Genomic DNA, 17,420 nt, shown 5'->3' with positions numbered 1-17,420 from the left:
CTCCAGTTTTCCAGCTTATCCAGAAGTATGCCGTGATCAACTGTGTCAAATGTGTCACTGACACTGAGACTGTCACTGAGATCGAGCAATACCAGCACTGTAAGTTTGCCTGAATCTGTATTTAGGCGGATATCATTGATTATCTTTATGAGAACGCTCTCTGTACTGTGATGTGGTCTGAAACCAGATTGAAAATTGTCTAAACACCCCTTGAAGTTTAAGAACTTGTTTATCTGGTTGGAAACAACATTGTTCAATGATTTTGCCAATTAAAAAGAGATTTGAGATTGGCTTTTAATTACTCAATAGGGTGAAAAAAAAAACTATTTACCGAAGTAACCAGGCCATTAGAAACAAAAAAAATCCATGGTGTTTTGCCCTGTATAAATGTATACATTTAATTCATAATGGTCTTAAAATAAGCTTTAAAAGTGTTAAATTTGACTTGAAGAATCCTGCAGAAACCCTGTCCCTGGATTTTGTATCTATACAATGCATGTAAACTATCTAATGTCAGAATGACATTAAATTGACGTCTTGGTATCAAAAACACATCAAAGATCGATTTCTTTTTTTGTAATTTTTTATTTTTTTTACGCCAGTGTTAGATGTTAATTTTATGTAGTTTTGACAATGCATGCCTTGACTCAAAATTGCAAAGGAAGTCTTTTTACACTTACTACAGTTATATGTTATTAGGTTATCTGTGCTTGAACTCAAAAGCTTAATTCTAATTCTCTACTTCTATGATTGTATCTTGCACCTGTTTTTCCCTGTTATCTTTTTTTTTCCAAGGCAGACTCTACATTGCCCTGAGCAGCCCACAAGAACAGCTCATCCACACTATTATGAGTCCTTTCATGTTGGTACCTCCAGCTCCTAAAATGGCCGTGGTTAGGAGTGGCTCATCAGTGCAGTGTGTGAGTGTGTGACTGATGACTCTCTCAAGGGCCAAGACAATAGCCGTGGTCAGGTTACATTCTTGGACACCTCCCCAGAACACACATTTCTATATCTGAAGTTCTTCACACACATACAGACACATGCCTCCAAGACATCATTTAGAGCAGTGGCACAGATTACAATCTTTTTACACAAGAAAAATGCAGGGTCGTTTTAACCCAATTTTGAGTCAAAAACAACGAGTTACAGATTCATGTGACCCAATGGTTGAATTTGATCATATTTTACCCAAAATGTTTACTTTCTGGTAGTACAATGTTTTGTGATAATCATCATCATTTACTAAAGTTGTTAGTTTTGATCTCTTGTCGTTCTAAGCAAAAAAATAAATAAATAAAAATCAACAAACTGCACATTTGAGGAGAGATAAACATATGTTGACATTATTGTCCTACATTATATTGCTCTGACTTTTTTCCATTTTTTCCATTTTTTTTTTCCATTTTGGTTGTTGATATGAATATTTGATATGATATAATTTTCTTTGTTCTATTTAATTTAGCAGGACCTCAAGAAACATACAACTTGTTCATGAACCAAATATACAGTGCTCAGCATAATTGAGTACACCCCATTTTGAAAATGAATATTTTTTTATAAATTTCTCAGTGAATATAGGCAATGTATTTTGGTGCATTTAAAGAACACAAATTTAATTGTATTATCTTTCAATTTCTAAATCTGAGCAAAGTATTACAAAAAAATACACTTTCTAGCTTTTCTTGATTTTTTTTCTTTTTTTTTTAATTTGTATTTAATATTTTTCTTAAACATATACATTTGGGTGTACTAGTTTTTGGACCATTAGCATAAGTTATTTTGCTAGATAAGCTCCAGATTTGGCTTTAGTACAGACTAATCTAATGTATATGAACAAATAAAAAAATCGAACAGCTTTCTATCAAAAATATGAGTTTAAAAGATAGATTTGTGAGGGGTGTACTATATGCTGAGCACTGTATATCTTTTTTTTTAATGATTAGTTGTTTCAACACAATTTTTAAATAACTTATTTTAACAAACTGTAGATTAAGCAATGTTAAAGATAAATATACTGTATGTGACCAGCAGAAATAACTCAAAATTATTCATAACTCAAAATTAACTGACAGTTAATTCTTCTCAATTAGAAAAGACTTTTGAACTCAGTGTTGAAGTTAATGAGTTAATTAAATACCTCATTATTTCAACTTAAATGAAGTAAGTTCAAAGTACTCATATAGATTTTTATTTTTTTTTTTTTTACTAAAATGATTTGTAGCAATCGGTTTTCTCAAACGGTTTGAGTTACCTTAACTTATTGGGTTTTACAGTACTCAGTTGGTTTGAGTCTCTTCCTTTATTGGGTTTTACTGTGCTCAAATTGCTTTGTTTATTCAAATAGATTAAGTTCACAGTACTCATTAGGATTAGTTTTTGAACTTAAATGGTTTGTTGCAATCAATTTCTATGGCTTGAGTTATCTTAACACCTTGGGTTTTACAGTGTTTAAAAAAAAAGGTTTTATTCATCTGAAAGTTATAATTTAAAATTTGCACTCAGGGTGCCTGTGGGGTCTTAAAAAAATCTTGAAATGTTTTAGATTTCATAAACAAAATTTTGGGCTTTAAAAAGTCCTAAATTAACTGAAATATTGGGTTTTAAGTCTACGATAATTTTAAACAGGGCTTGATTTCTCTATCTCCTAGTAAAGCTACCCTATTGGACTGACAACCAATCAATTTCTTTAAATGATTGGTTGTTTCAACACAATTTTGGTCATACATAGACAGATATAACTGGGTTAGAAATTAACATACGAATGCAACCAACAATTGGGTCTGTCCATGTTTGACCCAGAAAATGGGTTGAAATACCCCGGAATATATATATGTAAATGACAAAAAAAATAAATAAATCTCTTTAGCTTGCATGATGATTCTCCTCCACCCTCATCATCATCATCATTTACTAAATCGTCCCCCTGGTGTTCTGAAAACCCTTAAGCAAAGAATTTTCTACAAACCGCACATTTAAAATGAATTAAACAAATGTTGAAAAACAGAGCCACCACCCTCTAATTCACAGGCCTACGCACAAAAGAATAAACAAAGCATAAGTAGTTTCCCAGGAACTCAAGGTTATAACACTGGTTCCCTGTGAGGAGAAGGACAGAGGGACAGAAAGTCCATCATCAGAACCACACTGGACTTGTCCTCACTCTGGCAATCCAACAAAGCCTCCCAAAGACAGATGACAAGCACACAAAGAAAACACAGGTGGCTATAGACCACCTGGAGAAAAAGAGAGATGGGGAAAGAGAAATAGGTGGATCCCCTTTGAACTTTCGGCTTAGGGGGGTAAATCACCAACCCACCCCAAAACTAGACTTCTGGTCACATTGCTTTGACCAATATAACTATACTATGACTGATAATAGTGGTTTCTTTTTTTGTTGTCCTGTATGTGTATTAATTAAGAGGTAATTTTCTTTACCTTATTTGTCTGGGTGCAAGGAATTTAGATTTTGTCCATAAACATTAATTCATTAATTTTCCTCTGGTTTAGTCCGCCAACTACTCTGGCATATGGTTTTACACAGCAGTAATAAGAATAGTTATTATTAGTTGTCTGAATTTGCCTTTAATACAGTTTTAAAGAAAGTTCTTTTCAACTCAAGCTCATTCTGAAAACGTACCCGTCCTGCTATGTAAATTTCAGAAGAGTGCCACATATGACCCCCGAGCTACATCCTTTTTTTTTTTTTTAAGTTTTTGTTTTCACGAATGCAGAGGCTGCTTCGTACAGTACACTTTGAGATAATTTAAATTAATTAATAGAAAGAAAGAAAGAAAGAAAGAAAGAAAGAAAGAAAGAAAGAAAGAAAGAAAGAAAGAAAGAAAGAAAGAAAGAAAGAAACAGAAAAAGCAGTTGCAGATCTAATATCACTATAGCGTTTAATCTTCTTCATTGATGTTGAAAGTGAAGTAAGTTGTCAGGATGTTTGTTACATGGTGTTTTAGTTTAAGCTAGTATCCGTTGCCTTCAGCTTTTGTAGTTCCAGGTTCTGTTTCATAATAATGTTTCTCTGCTGACCCTTTCTTTGCTGTGCCTTTGATCAATATAGTTTGATAATTAATGGAGTTGTTACGCTCACTAATCCAATTACATGCTTTGCTCCCTGAAAGGTCTCAGTCTGATCAAGATGAATTTTTAGTGGAGGGCTACTTCTGTGTCCACCTTTGAACTGAGAGATATCTTCATCCACTGACCTCTATCGATTCCATCCCACAGAAGCTCTTCTGACAACAGTGCAACCCTCAGGTCCAACACATTCAATTTAGTTCAGTTCAGCACATGCCTTGCAAATATATTTAAGATATTTACTTTGCTTATTTGAAATTTCATTCATTGATTTATTTTCCTTATGATTTTCCTTCGATGACCTTCTTGTTGTGAGGCGACCATGCTGCCTCTATTTGCAGTTTAATTAAGGTATTTTTATTCCCTTAAATCTAAAACTGCAAACTGTTTGCCCTCTCTCTTCAACAGCCAAACTTTGAGATGTAAAGCGGCCCAAGTGAAATCACTGGTGGGTCCAGGGACACAGATATTATTATTATTATTATTATTATTATTATTATTATTAGTAGTAGTAGTAGTAGTAGTAGTAGTAGTAGTAGTAGTAGTAGTAGTAATAATAGTAGTAGTAATAATAGTAGTAGTAGTAGTAGTAGTAATAGTAGTAGTAGTAGTAGTAGTAGTAGTAGTAGTAGTAGTATTAGCTAAAGCCTTGAAAATAACCATCTATATACTGTGTGCAGAGCTCAACCCTAAGTTTGGGTTCATTCTGCTTCAGATTATTAGCATTTAAAGACAAATAAACAGTCAGAGATAAAATAAGAACAAATTAAATTGCAAGCAATAGCACAAATAAATACAATTAGAGCAAGAATTAAAGGACTGCATGCCCTAAGGCTTGAGTTTATGTTTGGGCCATACACTAATGACTTTAAAGGCTGGATACACTTTTAAAACAAAAAGTTGAAACCCAATATTGGAAATAATGTAAAACTGTTGCCTTAAACCCCTCAAAGTTTTCTTTTACACATGGAAACTAAACAGCCCTAGTTTAATTTTTATAGAACTACGATAGAACTTCAATTTATATGTTAAATAAACTAGGATTGTTTAGTTTGATCTTATGTAAAAATAGAAATGGTACTGGGCCACCCAATAAATAAATAATTAATTATTTCAAACGATCCTTTATTTTAATACTTTATTCTCTCGCTTACATCACGGTCACTTGAGTGCCCCAATAGAAACCACAAGCAGAAAAATTTGCAAGAAATGGGCGTCTTTAGAAAGTTTATTTGCTAGGGGGAAAAGGTCCAGTACAGGATGCAGGATCTGCCAAGGAATGGATCTGTAACCCAGTTTTCAACAAATCAAGTAAATCCACCATGGCTATGCAAGAAGATCAACTGATGGAGATCGCAAATGAAGGCACTCTTTTAAGGGCTGTTCGCATATTGCATCTTTTCTACAGTTTGCACAAGTTTGTTGTTTCCAATGGAGGTGTGCGGCTTGCGCACTTGCACTTTCCAGATCAGACGCAGCCAGTTGAATGAATCCCATGAGCACACCGCAAATCAAGTGACAAGAATTGACTGATCAGCCTTAGCTTGTATGAAATATACACATTTCAGTAAGACTAATTATCTCAGACAAACACAAACACTGCAGTGCTTTATTAGTTTCTCAATAAATAAAACTTGTATCAGAGTGACAGCAAAGTTTTGTCAGTTTGTCTTGCTCTGTGAAAACAGTCCCCTAGTTTACGATATAATTGTCAACTGTTGACCGGTCCGCGGTGATAAAAAGGTTGAGGATCACTTGTTTAAGGAAATAGGTTTCCACCTAATTTTCTAGTAATGTCAATTATTTTTGGTTTGATTTGTTAAAAAAAAAAAAAAAAAAAATTGTCTACTGAATCAACTGAAAATGCACAGGCTCTTCCAAAAACACTATCCTTCACACTTGAGAACTCAGCCTATTTAATCAAAGGCTATAGTAAAGGCTTCTATAGTAAAGCAGCCAATCATCAATTGTTATGATTCATTGTTATGAACACACTAGTGTCAGAAAAACTCTGAAATCTCAGTAAATGCAGGTATCACAGACATGAGCAATGTATCTACACAAAGCTTGAAAGCTTTATATTTAAACGAACCAACTACACTTAAAGTTATCTGTACCATCTGACCTTTTATTAAATAATTCCTGCCTCTATTATTTAAACACAAATCACATTACTGCAACCATTTGAACGCCCACATACATCTTAAACAATTAGGTCATTGTTATTTTGGATTGGGATTTGATACAGGAGTGGAAAATTACCTCAGATCGGACATGGTCTTTTTCAGTGGATGATAGTGTAACATGCAAGTTATTGGTTGACAGGATGATGTCTGATCACATCCTCCAGAAAAAGTCATAAAGTAGGTCAGTGTAATGTAATTATTCTCATATTAAAATGGCTTATTTGAATTCTGCCGAAGGCATTCAGAATATGTGTGCTACCCCGATAAGTCGTCTTTGAGAACGGGTTTCTCAAGCCAGGTGGCGCATTTGACCAGAGGCTCATCTCCTGTTTCCAAAATGCATCACAAACTACTTGAGAAACTGTTTTACTATGATAATTGGTGATGAAAATAAATGATGTTTTATAAGATGTACTTGTGTTTACTAACTGTTTATTCAGTTAAACATGACTTTTGAACTGTACGCCTACATAAGCATCGAATTAGCATTTTTAATCGCCTTAATCCGATTAAAGTCATAACTGAACTAAACAAAATTGGAATTAAGACATGTGGAGTATGCATATAAGTAGCTTTATTGAAGTAAACCTGGCAATTAAACTATTACCGTCATGTAGGACTTTTTTTGCCATATTTTCCAACAAGATCCACACACACGGCTGTCAGTGTAATACCACAGTTCGTCACGGGTGCATGAATGAAATGTTCATCAGTTAAAGTGAAACTGCTGAACTGCAGTTATACATCCGTGCTAAAATATCAGGGTGAAATCACCACAGTTTATATATATAGACAGTTATTCAGTTATTGTTACTTTTCATCCACCATTCACTTGGAAAACAGCTTTAAGATAGAAGCTGGAGATTTTTCACTGAAATATGAAATATTTTTAAAATAAATATTGTTCCAATTACTACAGCTTTACCAAAAAGTACATTACATTACACTACGCTCAAAAACAGAAAAAAGTTTATAGAATTATTAAGCATATTGCGTAACTGTGAACTTTATTAACTGTGGACTTATAACTATGAAAATGTGCTTATCAGGAAATGTACAGCACAGAGGTCAAATATTGTTGTATTTATTTGTGCTTTGCAATTAATTAAATCAAATGAAAATTATAAATTTGAATGTGATCTGATCATTACAGCAGTTAAAAATATACTTGTTTATATTGATCAAGAGTTTGATGTACTATTAGTCCTCACAGTTTCACATAATCTCTTCACATTTTCAACCCTAGATCTCTATTGGACCATACAGAGAAGAAAAGGGAAACTGCTTTAGCTTTTAGAGCCATTCAGTATATGAGCTAAACTTTACTCAAGCTACATAGACTTTAAAGACCTCTGGACCAGATTAGACCCTCTAATTGATGTAACAGCTAGAGTCGTTTCCCAAAGGAAGACTTTAAGGAATATTCCAGGTTCAATACAAGTTAAGCTCATTCGCTAGATGTTGCAGTATAATAATGATTACAACAAGAATTAATATTAATTTGTGTCATTTTATTCAAACACAAGAGTCAAAGATAAATGTATATTATACATTTTATAAAAGCTTTGGGGTTTTATGATTAATAATAAAATAAATTTAAATGTTTTTTAAGTATAAAATATTAAATCTGTTTTACATGCAGTGCAAAATGAAAAAAAATATACTCATTACCAATATATTTAAATTATTAATAAGAATGATTAATAATGCATGTATAAATAACAAATGGTAACACATTTACTAAAATTTCTTAATGAACATCAAACAAGTCACATGGATTTGACACAAGTCATGTGACTGAATAATCAAATTTTATATGACAGCAGAAATTCTGAATTACAAATTTTTACTTTATTTTAATTTCATTTTCAATCAAAAACAAGTTATTTTTACCTTTGTGGGGGTTATTCAAAATGAAAGACACACAGAATACCCCATTTAAAAATGTCAAACTAAGCTTCTTTTGCACTGTAACTGAAGATCATCAGTAAAAACTGTACCTTTTCTCAACAGGGAACACCAGCAACAATCAAGAATGCATGATTATACGGTGTCTTGGCTTTGCAAACAAACACTGTTGTTATAATAAAAAGTTGATGTGTCAAAAACAGCCACAAACATGATGAAAGGGTAATAAATTTGCCTAGAGTGTATCATTTTCCAAAGCGTTTTCCCAAAATATGTGTCAAAATAATGTTTTTCCTAAAAATCATTCCATTTGCTGAAACATTTGCCAAGCTAAGACTTAAAATCGCTCCCGAGTGGATGAAAACAGTTTATTTAGTTGTTGCTTTAGAAGCTTCATAAAATAAATAATAATTATTAGGTAACAAATCTGCCAACTGAGCAAAACTTGTACTAAACTTTTGTACTGTATATGTTTTTTTTCTGTTATTTAAATTTGATATCTTCAAATAATAGTAACATTAAGTCAAAACCAAAGCAGCTAATATTCATAGTGGGATTACGTTTTATTCAGTCACAAAAGTCTCAGGTACATTTCAGTGCTTTTGTTACAACTCAACATGAGCTGTGAAGTTTATCAAAGTCTGTCAGAAGCTCTCCATTCCTCACCTATTGAACCTCCAGTCTGAAATAGGTTTCACCTTTGTGACATTACTGGCATAAATCCTCACATCCCGTGAAGGCTGTCTGCAAGTGACTTCAGTGGCCGTCATAAAGTGAAACAGACAGTCTTAATTGCTGTTCCAGACTCAAGGAAACGGGACTAAAATATTTGCATAATTTCACAGAAGGCTGAGGAAATTGCTAAAACATGTGAGCCAGAGTCCGTGTGCAACCCAATACCTGTTCAGCCTGGCTCTTGGGTGCCACCCAGTGCTGAAAGTGCCAAGAAGAAGGGCACGTGTACGAGTGTGTGCATCCAATCAGAAGGGAAAAGGTCATAGGCTGATCTTATCTTGCCTCTCTCCCACAATCCCGAGCGAGAGCCTGTCAAAGCTGCACCACAGCCTGCGTATTCAATATTCAATGCACTGAGAGTGTTGCGTTTCTTATTTGGTGACATTTTAGATTTACTGCTGAGATTGTGTTGGGTTTCACTCGTAATTCGTTAAGCTGATGTCCAATGTTTGTTGGACTGCCTTTTTTTCTTACATATTATATATATATATATATATATATATATATATATATATATATATATATATATATATATATATATATATTATTTTTTTATTAATTAATTAATATTATTTTATTTTTTATTTATTTATGTATTTGTGTGTGTGTTTTATGATAAAGATTTGAACACATTCAAATCTGTTGCGATTTACTGTAAAAAAGGGTGTTTTTCTGTGATAAGATCAAAATTTTACGATTTTTACCCACATGTGGGTAGACAGTACGTTTTTTATTGTAACATATTGCAACCTCTATTTGTGTACAGTATATGAACAATATAACTCTATGTAAATGCACATTATCACAATTATCATTCTATAACCACACTCAACAAAACTAAATAAATGTGAATTCATATAGTTGATGTCAGAATTATTAGCCGCCCAGAATTATTAGCCCCCTTGTAAATTTTTCCCCAATTTCTGTTTAACAAAGAGCAGATTTTGTCAACATATTTCTAAACATAATAGTTTTAATAACTCATTTGTAATAAAATGATTCATTCATCAATTCGTTCTGATGTATTTTATCTTTGCCATGATAACAGTAAATAATATTTTACTTGATGTTTTTTCAAGACACTTCTATGCAGCTTAAAATGACATTTAAAGGCTTAACTGGGTTAATTGTGTAGGTTAATAGGCAGGTAAGGGTAATTAGGCAAGTTATTGTATTTTGATGGCTTGTTCTGTAGACTGTCAAAAACAATTTGCTTGAAGGGGCTAATAATTTTGACCTTAATTTTTTTTTTTAAATTAAACTGGCTTTATTATAGCCGAAATAAAAAAAATAAGACTTTCTCCAAAATAAAAAATATTATCAGACATACTGTGACATTGTCCTTGCCCTGTTAAACATCATTTTGGAAATATTTAAAAAAGAAAAAAGAAAGAAAAAAAATCAAAGTGGGGCTAATAATTCTGACTTAAACTGTATATTAATACTAGACACAGAACACATTGTCACTGATAAACTTATTTATGATCCCTGTGACCAATTGGATGAAATACGTACTGTAAATAAGTACTGTAAATCACTGTACTTTTGGAGGTACATTCATTTTTACTGTAAAAAATGAATGTACCTCCAAATTTACGGTAAATTTGGAGGTACATTCATTCGATAAACAGCATTTGTACCCCAGTGACACACAGAGTTCTGCCATGGCTGTTCGCCCACAGTCTTTTCTTTTCCCACACAGACGCAGACAGACGTGGGCGAAAGGCACAGCTGAGCGCAGTAATTAAGCCCACATCGGACATGTGGAAAAGGCATCGAGACGGAGAGTCCTTGAGGAGCACATATGAACACTTAATATGGATCTATAGGGAGACACAAGTCATACAGATACCAGCCATTCTGAGATAATGCTAACAGTTTGTCACCTTGTAAAGGGGTGTATATGCTGGGAACAGTATATGAACTTCTAAAAGAATTTTCAAACGTTAAAGGTGCAGTAGGTGATTGTCTTCAGAAACATTTGTTGTTGTGCTGGTTAAAATATCTTCACATTTCAATAGTAATGATTAAATTAAAGGATTTAAATGTATTAATATGTATTTTTAATTTCTGGGAGGCATTAGACTTTAAAATGTTGTCTAATAGTCAGGCCGACAATTCGTATAATTCTGATAAATAGCCCAAACTGTCTGTCAACAAATGTAGATTTGTACATCTGTGCAACCTTTCACACAGATTGGCCGTTTGTGCGTGCACATGCGCCACGTTCACGTCCACACAAGAGAGTGACAGAAGTAAAAGCAAATGCTGAAAAGTTTTTAAAATCCTGAATCAATATTTTAAAAACACGGCTTCACAGGGCTTGTTTTTTTTTTTTTTTTTTAATAAATGGTCATTTCAAATAAATAATAAGGTTTCACAAAATAATAAAAAGCTGCATCTAAAATCATATTCTTCCACACTATAAAGTTGGTAAAAAAAAAACAGTATGAGGCAAGTAGTATTTCCGAATTCATAGTATTCCAAAAACAGTATGCAAGAACTACCCAGCTGACGCAACTGACGTGGGTAGACCATGTAATAATGACAAATGGCTGATGTAGTATACAGTCCAGTTCCTTTGATACTACTCACATTCATTCTATATAGAAAGTACTTTTCTAACTCTTGTATTTTAAATTTCAAATGTAGTACATACTCAAGTAGTAGGCCATTTCAGATGCAGCCAAAGTAAAAAAAAAATAAATAAATAAAACAGTTTTTTTTATTTGTTTCCATACTGATAGGTGAATGGTTGCCAAGCAACAGTCACAGCCATATTTTTGTAAGGTATTTTAGAGAAACACTGTAGAATATACAAGACATGTCACTTATATAGATTTAAATACGCAAAAGTGTAATGGTCAATACTGTGAATGAAACCTTGCCTACAAGTACAGGAGCCAATCATTAATCACTATAGACTGATGTATCTTCAGGGCAGGAGGTCGGATCAAATGTGTGCTTTTACGACAGGTTGTGTGGTCAACAAACACACTGGCAACTACTCAAACGCCCACAAACTTGTAAACAAAGAGTCGCTGTCATTTCTGGAGGAGATTCGCCATCAAGACCAAGTTTTGGATTACTTCAGAGCAGCGCGATTTGATGAAGCATTATCCAGAGGATGATAATGTGTAACACAGCCATAAAAAAGGTTGGTGTCGTGATCTTGTTCTTTTCAAGTTCGCATGCGCATTACCTCAGGCACTGTGGAAAAATACTGATTTTGTTTGATTTGAACGTTTAGAAAATAAATGTATGAGACAGTTGTTAATTAATTTTATTAGGGATTCCATATATGTCCTGTAATCATAAGCTTGGCACAAAGTTTTGGAGAATTTGATGTTTCCCCACTTAGACAGATAGCCTGAGCATACTGCCCAAGAGGCATTTCAGAGATGGCCACAGAGTGGCCCGTGGGCCATTTATGGTCCTCCCCCTCCTCCTCCCTCCCGCCCACAACTGACATCAAAAATATGACAAGATTCAGCCCCCCAAACCAAATTTTTTTGAATCACTATCATTATTGTGCTGTCGCGAATAGCCACACATGTAGATTCTTTTTCATAATCTATATTTGTAGCCTTCATTTGTAGCCACATACATGCAGATTATTTCTGTGGCAGATTTAAACGTTGAAATAAGTCTACATAAGAGCTCTATTTTTACAAAAGCTCTATCAAGGGTCATTTGATTATGATCAGTTGTATACTATACCTATATTTTGTAAAAAAAAAAATTTTGAATAAAATGCATGGCTTACATGTTATGCTGATTGTGTAACAAATATAATTAGTTACCCAAACCGTTTCTACTGTTTTTAAGCTCTCTGTTAAACTTTTGGAAAAGCAACAATTGGTTGTAACAGAATAATAGCTAATATTATTAGCATTATTATGACTGTTTAAATGTCAAAATGCTAATATAAACAGCCACAGATACATTTCAGCAGTTGTGTAAAGCAAAAAACGTGCTGATTTGTTGATTTGTGACAGGTAATGCTTGAATTATAAACACCATGTGCACTATGTTGCCCAAGATGCACCAATTACGTCAATTTTTCTTGTGCTTGAAATGTTAAAATGGCCCTTCTATGAATTGTCAGTCACTGAAATGGCCCCCGCCAATTTTTGTTTGAAACCCCTGCCTTAAAGGGACTTTGTTTTAGAACAGTTTTAAGTACTAATCTTTTCATCATTTATTTTAGATTACATTCAATAATAAAACTGCTACTTTCAAATAAATACAGCCTCAGTGAAAAGCTTCTATTTAACACTTGCCAAAACTTTTAATTAACAAAGTAAATATAATATACAATGAATGTTTAAAGTATATAACATGGGGAACTGTATTATTTAATATGAAAATATCATTTGCTTAGGTTTTTTTTTTTTTTTTGGAATTGAGAACACATTAGCAAGCACAGCTGAGTGCAGTAATTAAGCCCACATCGGACATGTGGAAAAGGCATTGAGATGGAGAGTCCTTGAGGAGCACATATGAACACTTCATATGGATCTATAGGGAGACACAAGTCGTACAGATACCAGCCATTCTGAGATAATGCTAACAGTTTGTCACCTTGTTAAGTGAGAAAAAAAAGCTGTCATGAACTATGGGAGAGTTTAGCGTCTTTTTGTTTGCCATTGGAGGACCAAAGGGCAGTGAATGGAGCAGCAATTTCTACAATCTGGGGAACTGGTGAATTGTGGGGTATTAAATAGAGGGTGAGGTTTGTCTAAACTCCTCTAAATTGTTAACATAAATCTGCAGTTAACGTTTTGAGGTATTTTGGGTTTTGGGCCATGTTCATGGGAATTTTTTTTTTTCCCTCAAAAAAAGGGTAGTTTGAAAGTGAAGCCTGAACAAATAATACTGTATGTACTAGTGATCAGAAATATACTGGATAGGAATCAGTTTATAATGCATATAAAATGCAATTCAATAATATAATAAAATTTATTTGGATTTTAATATTTTTTTCAGATAAATAACTTAATTTTTGGATGAAATTTTTTTTTTATTAATTTTGTCTAATGGAATAGCTAATGAAGAAAATAAGGTCTCATCCCCAAAATAATCTCTCTTTGTCTCGTCATGCATGGCCTTGCTGGTCATTTCTTTATTAACTATCAGTCGGTCGAGGTTGTGAATCAGCCTTGGACCTTTTTGTTTGTCTCTTTCTGCACCAGTTGCTGGGCAAACAGTCAGTCCTCATCTCTGCTCACTCATCCCCTGACTCGAGCTTTGATCTGAAGACCCCTGAGGGCCCCCAAGGTCCCACACCAGAGTGGAGGTCAGAGGCCTCTGTCCATCCTGCACTTTCCACAGAAACTACACAGGGCAAACAACACCCCAGCTACTGTTAAAACACATCACTTTGACACAAACCTACACACAAACCAGTTGGAAATTTGTTCGTGTTCATTGAAACAGAAAACATGACTTTGTGTTTCTTTACACTGACTGTATTTTATTTCATTAGAATTTACATAAGTTTTAGCAAAAGATTAAGGAACAGTTATAATGTTTTCATCCAAAAACTGGACATTTTTTATGCTTTTTGCACAATGATGTGTAACAAACATCAATATTTGCTTTTAATGCACTTTATTTTAAAACTGTTTTAATAACAGTTTGTGTTTGGTGCATAGAATCACAAGGTCTTTATAAATTGAACTGAACAATAATTGAACAACTCCCAATAAATAAATGAATCATGTTGTTATGGCTACAGCTGGAGACTTTATTGTTGATTGGTTAAATTGCAGGAGGGAAATCGAAAAGTAATTTTATATTTAAAGTAATTTACCTGACTTTCTACCAAAGTCAACGCTTCAGCCTGCTCCATATAACAAGTTTTACTGCCATGTTGCCCTTTAATTTTTAGCCCACAAATGTTTAAAAAATAATAATAATAAAACAATAATAATAATAATGATAACAAATAATAATAATAATAATGTTGTGTAAAATAAATAATCTTACATACCATCAGTTTTGAGGGTATCTATTTCATGCAATAGCCAGAAATGTGCTAAGAATAAGGGGCTCGTCTGGTATTGACTTCTGTAGAAACAGCAAGTGAACATTTTGAAATAGCATGACAAAAACAATATTTTCTAGTAAAAGATTCTAACCCCCCAGCCTCCTCCAAAAAAGGAAAGAAATGTTTTTTTTTTTTGTTTGTTTTAAGATGCTTACATTAAAGTGTTTAAAAAAAAAGTTTTACCATGTTATTGAGTTGTAATAGCGATAGTTAACTGCTTAACATTCTATTATATAAGCTTTGAATTGCTTACATTTTACTCCATTATCACAATATGTGTTAAAAAGCAATTAAAGTAGTTGGTATTGGTTTGTTTCTGTAGTGTTGGAGTTTTGTTAAAATCTAAGTAGCGAGTGAACATAGTTAGCTTTCGTCCCACACGACTAATTTTTCCCTGTCCAGGTGTCCTGATGATAAAGATGAACGTCTTTAGTTGACAGTTGACACCAATAATTCATGGCCAACTTAAAGTAGGTGACAAATATCTAAGTTACTACATCAGTGGTGAATTACAGGCTAATTTAATCTACATATCGCAATATTTGTGTCGCCGCTTGGGTAGAACCCTAATTTTGCGGTTAGAAGCTGTCATCAAATTCCTCTGGTCAGGTTACCACCGTTACCACAAAGACAATGGGAAACTAAAAAAAAAAAACATCCCATCTTGTAGGATTATGAGACACTAATCAGGCTAATCCAGACAGCTCCTGAATTCCCACACAGGTAGAAATCGCACACCTTTGGCCCGACAGAAATGTCCACATGCAGACACACTCGTGTGACACACTCAGACATCAGCGCCTGCTCTTTTGAAGTCAGTATAATTAACAGGCCATCCGATACACTATCAGCCCAAGAGGCTTCTGGTCTCAGAGGCACGTAGCAGATCCATCAAAGGTTGCTAACTGGTTGTACTGTCAGTGGTCTCAAACGCTCGCATTGTGATCCTTCCAAGCCCCATAGATACCTCTAGTAGAATGTGGGGTCTCAATGAATGAAGATGTCTACATTTTTATTTTATGTCTAAATATCCTTTTTTTATTACATTCTACTACCCTACAGAAGCCACAGAAGATACTTAAATGTTCCCCAGGAAACAAAGAAGGTTACATTTGCCCTGATCTTCAAATTCCAAATGTTTTCTCCCCAAGTGTTTGAACATTTAGTAACAGTTATATACAGTTGAAGTCAGAATTATTAACCCCTCTAATTTTTTAGCCCACTCATTTATTTTTCTCGCCATTTTCAGTTTAATGAGAAAATTCTCATCACATTTCTAAACACAAATTTCTAAACCTTGCTCTGTTAAACATCATTTATTAATTTTCTTTTCGGATTAGTCCCTTTATTAATCCAATGAACTTATCCAGATCGTATTCACACAGCGGATGCCCTTACAGCTGCAACCCATCTTTTGGAAACATCCACACACACTCATTAACACACATACACTACGGACAATTTAGCTTACCCAATTCACCTGTAACCCATGTCCTTGGACTGTGGGGGAAACCGGAGCACCCGTAGGAAACCCACACGAATGCTAGGAGAACATGCAAACAGCTGGGACTAGAATCAGCAACCTTCTTGTTGTGAGGCAACAGCGCAAACCACTGAGCCACCTGTCAGCACTGATTTAACAGCAATGCTTTTTTCATTTAAATAATACTGTTTATGTTTTTACCCATTTTAGATTATGGTGACATTAATTAAATCCATACTTCATTATTTAAAAGATTGTTCAGTGTTTATCATGCTTCATTATGTTTCATTTCTAATGCCTGCTCACATGCTAGTCATTGTATGCTGTACAAAAGCTTTGTCCTCCTTAAATCAAAGAAAGAAATAACATATGTTGCTGTTTATTGTAAAAGCATTGTGGGATATGCTTCCAAAATATGCTTCAAATCTTTTTATTCACTCAGAAAAAAAACAATTCTACCAGATTTTCAACTGGGATTCAATTAGAAGTACCAGCAACGCATTTAGAAGACGGAAAATCACCATTCTATTATTATGTTCCCAACTTATAAAATTATTTTAAGAATAATACTCTACTAGAAGTCATTTAAGCATACATATTGCAGTGTGTAATGAGTTACCCTTGTTGTTTTAATTAAAAGCAAAGTTGACTTATGATCTTTGCTTTGTTTTTTTGCTAGAGATTTGTTCATTTTGTCCTGAATAATAAAGAATAAATAAGATAATAAAGTACATAAAGGGGTCATTTGTCATTAATTTGTTCATTTTCTTCTCGGCATAGTCCCTTTATTAATCTGGGGTCCCCACAGCAGAATGAACCTCCGTCTTATCCAGCATATGTTTTTACGCAGCGGATGCCCTTCCAGCTGCAACCTGTCACTGGAAAACATCAATACACACTCATTTACACACACTACCGCCAATTTAGCTTATTCAATTTACCTAAAGAGCATGTCTTTGGACTTGTGTGG

The 17,420-nt window shown here is 33.9% G+C and overlaps 1 protein-coding gene and 2 long non-coding RNA genes across 15 annotated transcripts in view; 1 reads left to right on the top strand and 2 right to left on the bottom strand.

Moving 5' to 3' along the window:
* The window catches only part of eya1 (EYA transcriptional coactivator and phosphatase 1), a 272,169-nt gene that overhangs the window by 239,057 nt on the left and 15,692 nt on the right, over nt 1–17,420 (bottom strand). The window lies entirely within an intron of this gene.
* Nucleotides 9,524–12,712, bottom strand: LOC147837989 (uncharacterized). Its single transcript, XR_015524850.1, has 3 exons — nt 10,556–12,712; nt 9,656–10,381; nt 9,524–9,567 (listed from the first exon to the last, which is right to left on the bottom strand). It is a non-coding gene; the product is annotated as an uncharacterized LOC147837989 (long non-coding RNA).
* Nucleotides 11,305–14,652, top strand: LOC147831025 (uncharacterized). Its single transcript, XR_015524848.1, has 2 exons — nt 11,305–12,072; nt 14,111–14,652. It is a non-coding gene; the product is annotated as an uncharacterized LOC147831025 (long non-coding RNA).

This window comes from Danio rerio, chromosome 24 (genome assembly GCF_052040795.2).
Source record: "Danio rerio strain M-AB ecotype USA chromosome 24, GRCz13ab, whole genome shotgun sequence".
In the NCBI taxonomy this organism is placed as follows: Eukaryota; Metazoa; Chordata; class Actinopteri; order Cypriniformes; family Danionidae; genus Danio; species Danio rerio.
This window is presented reverse-complemented; position numbering and strand designations above follow the sequence as displayed.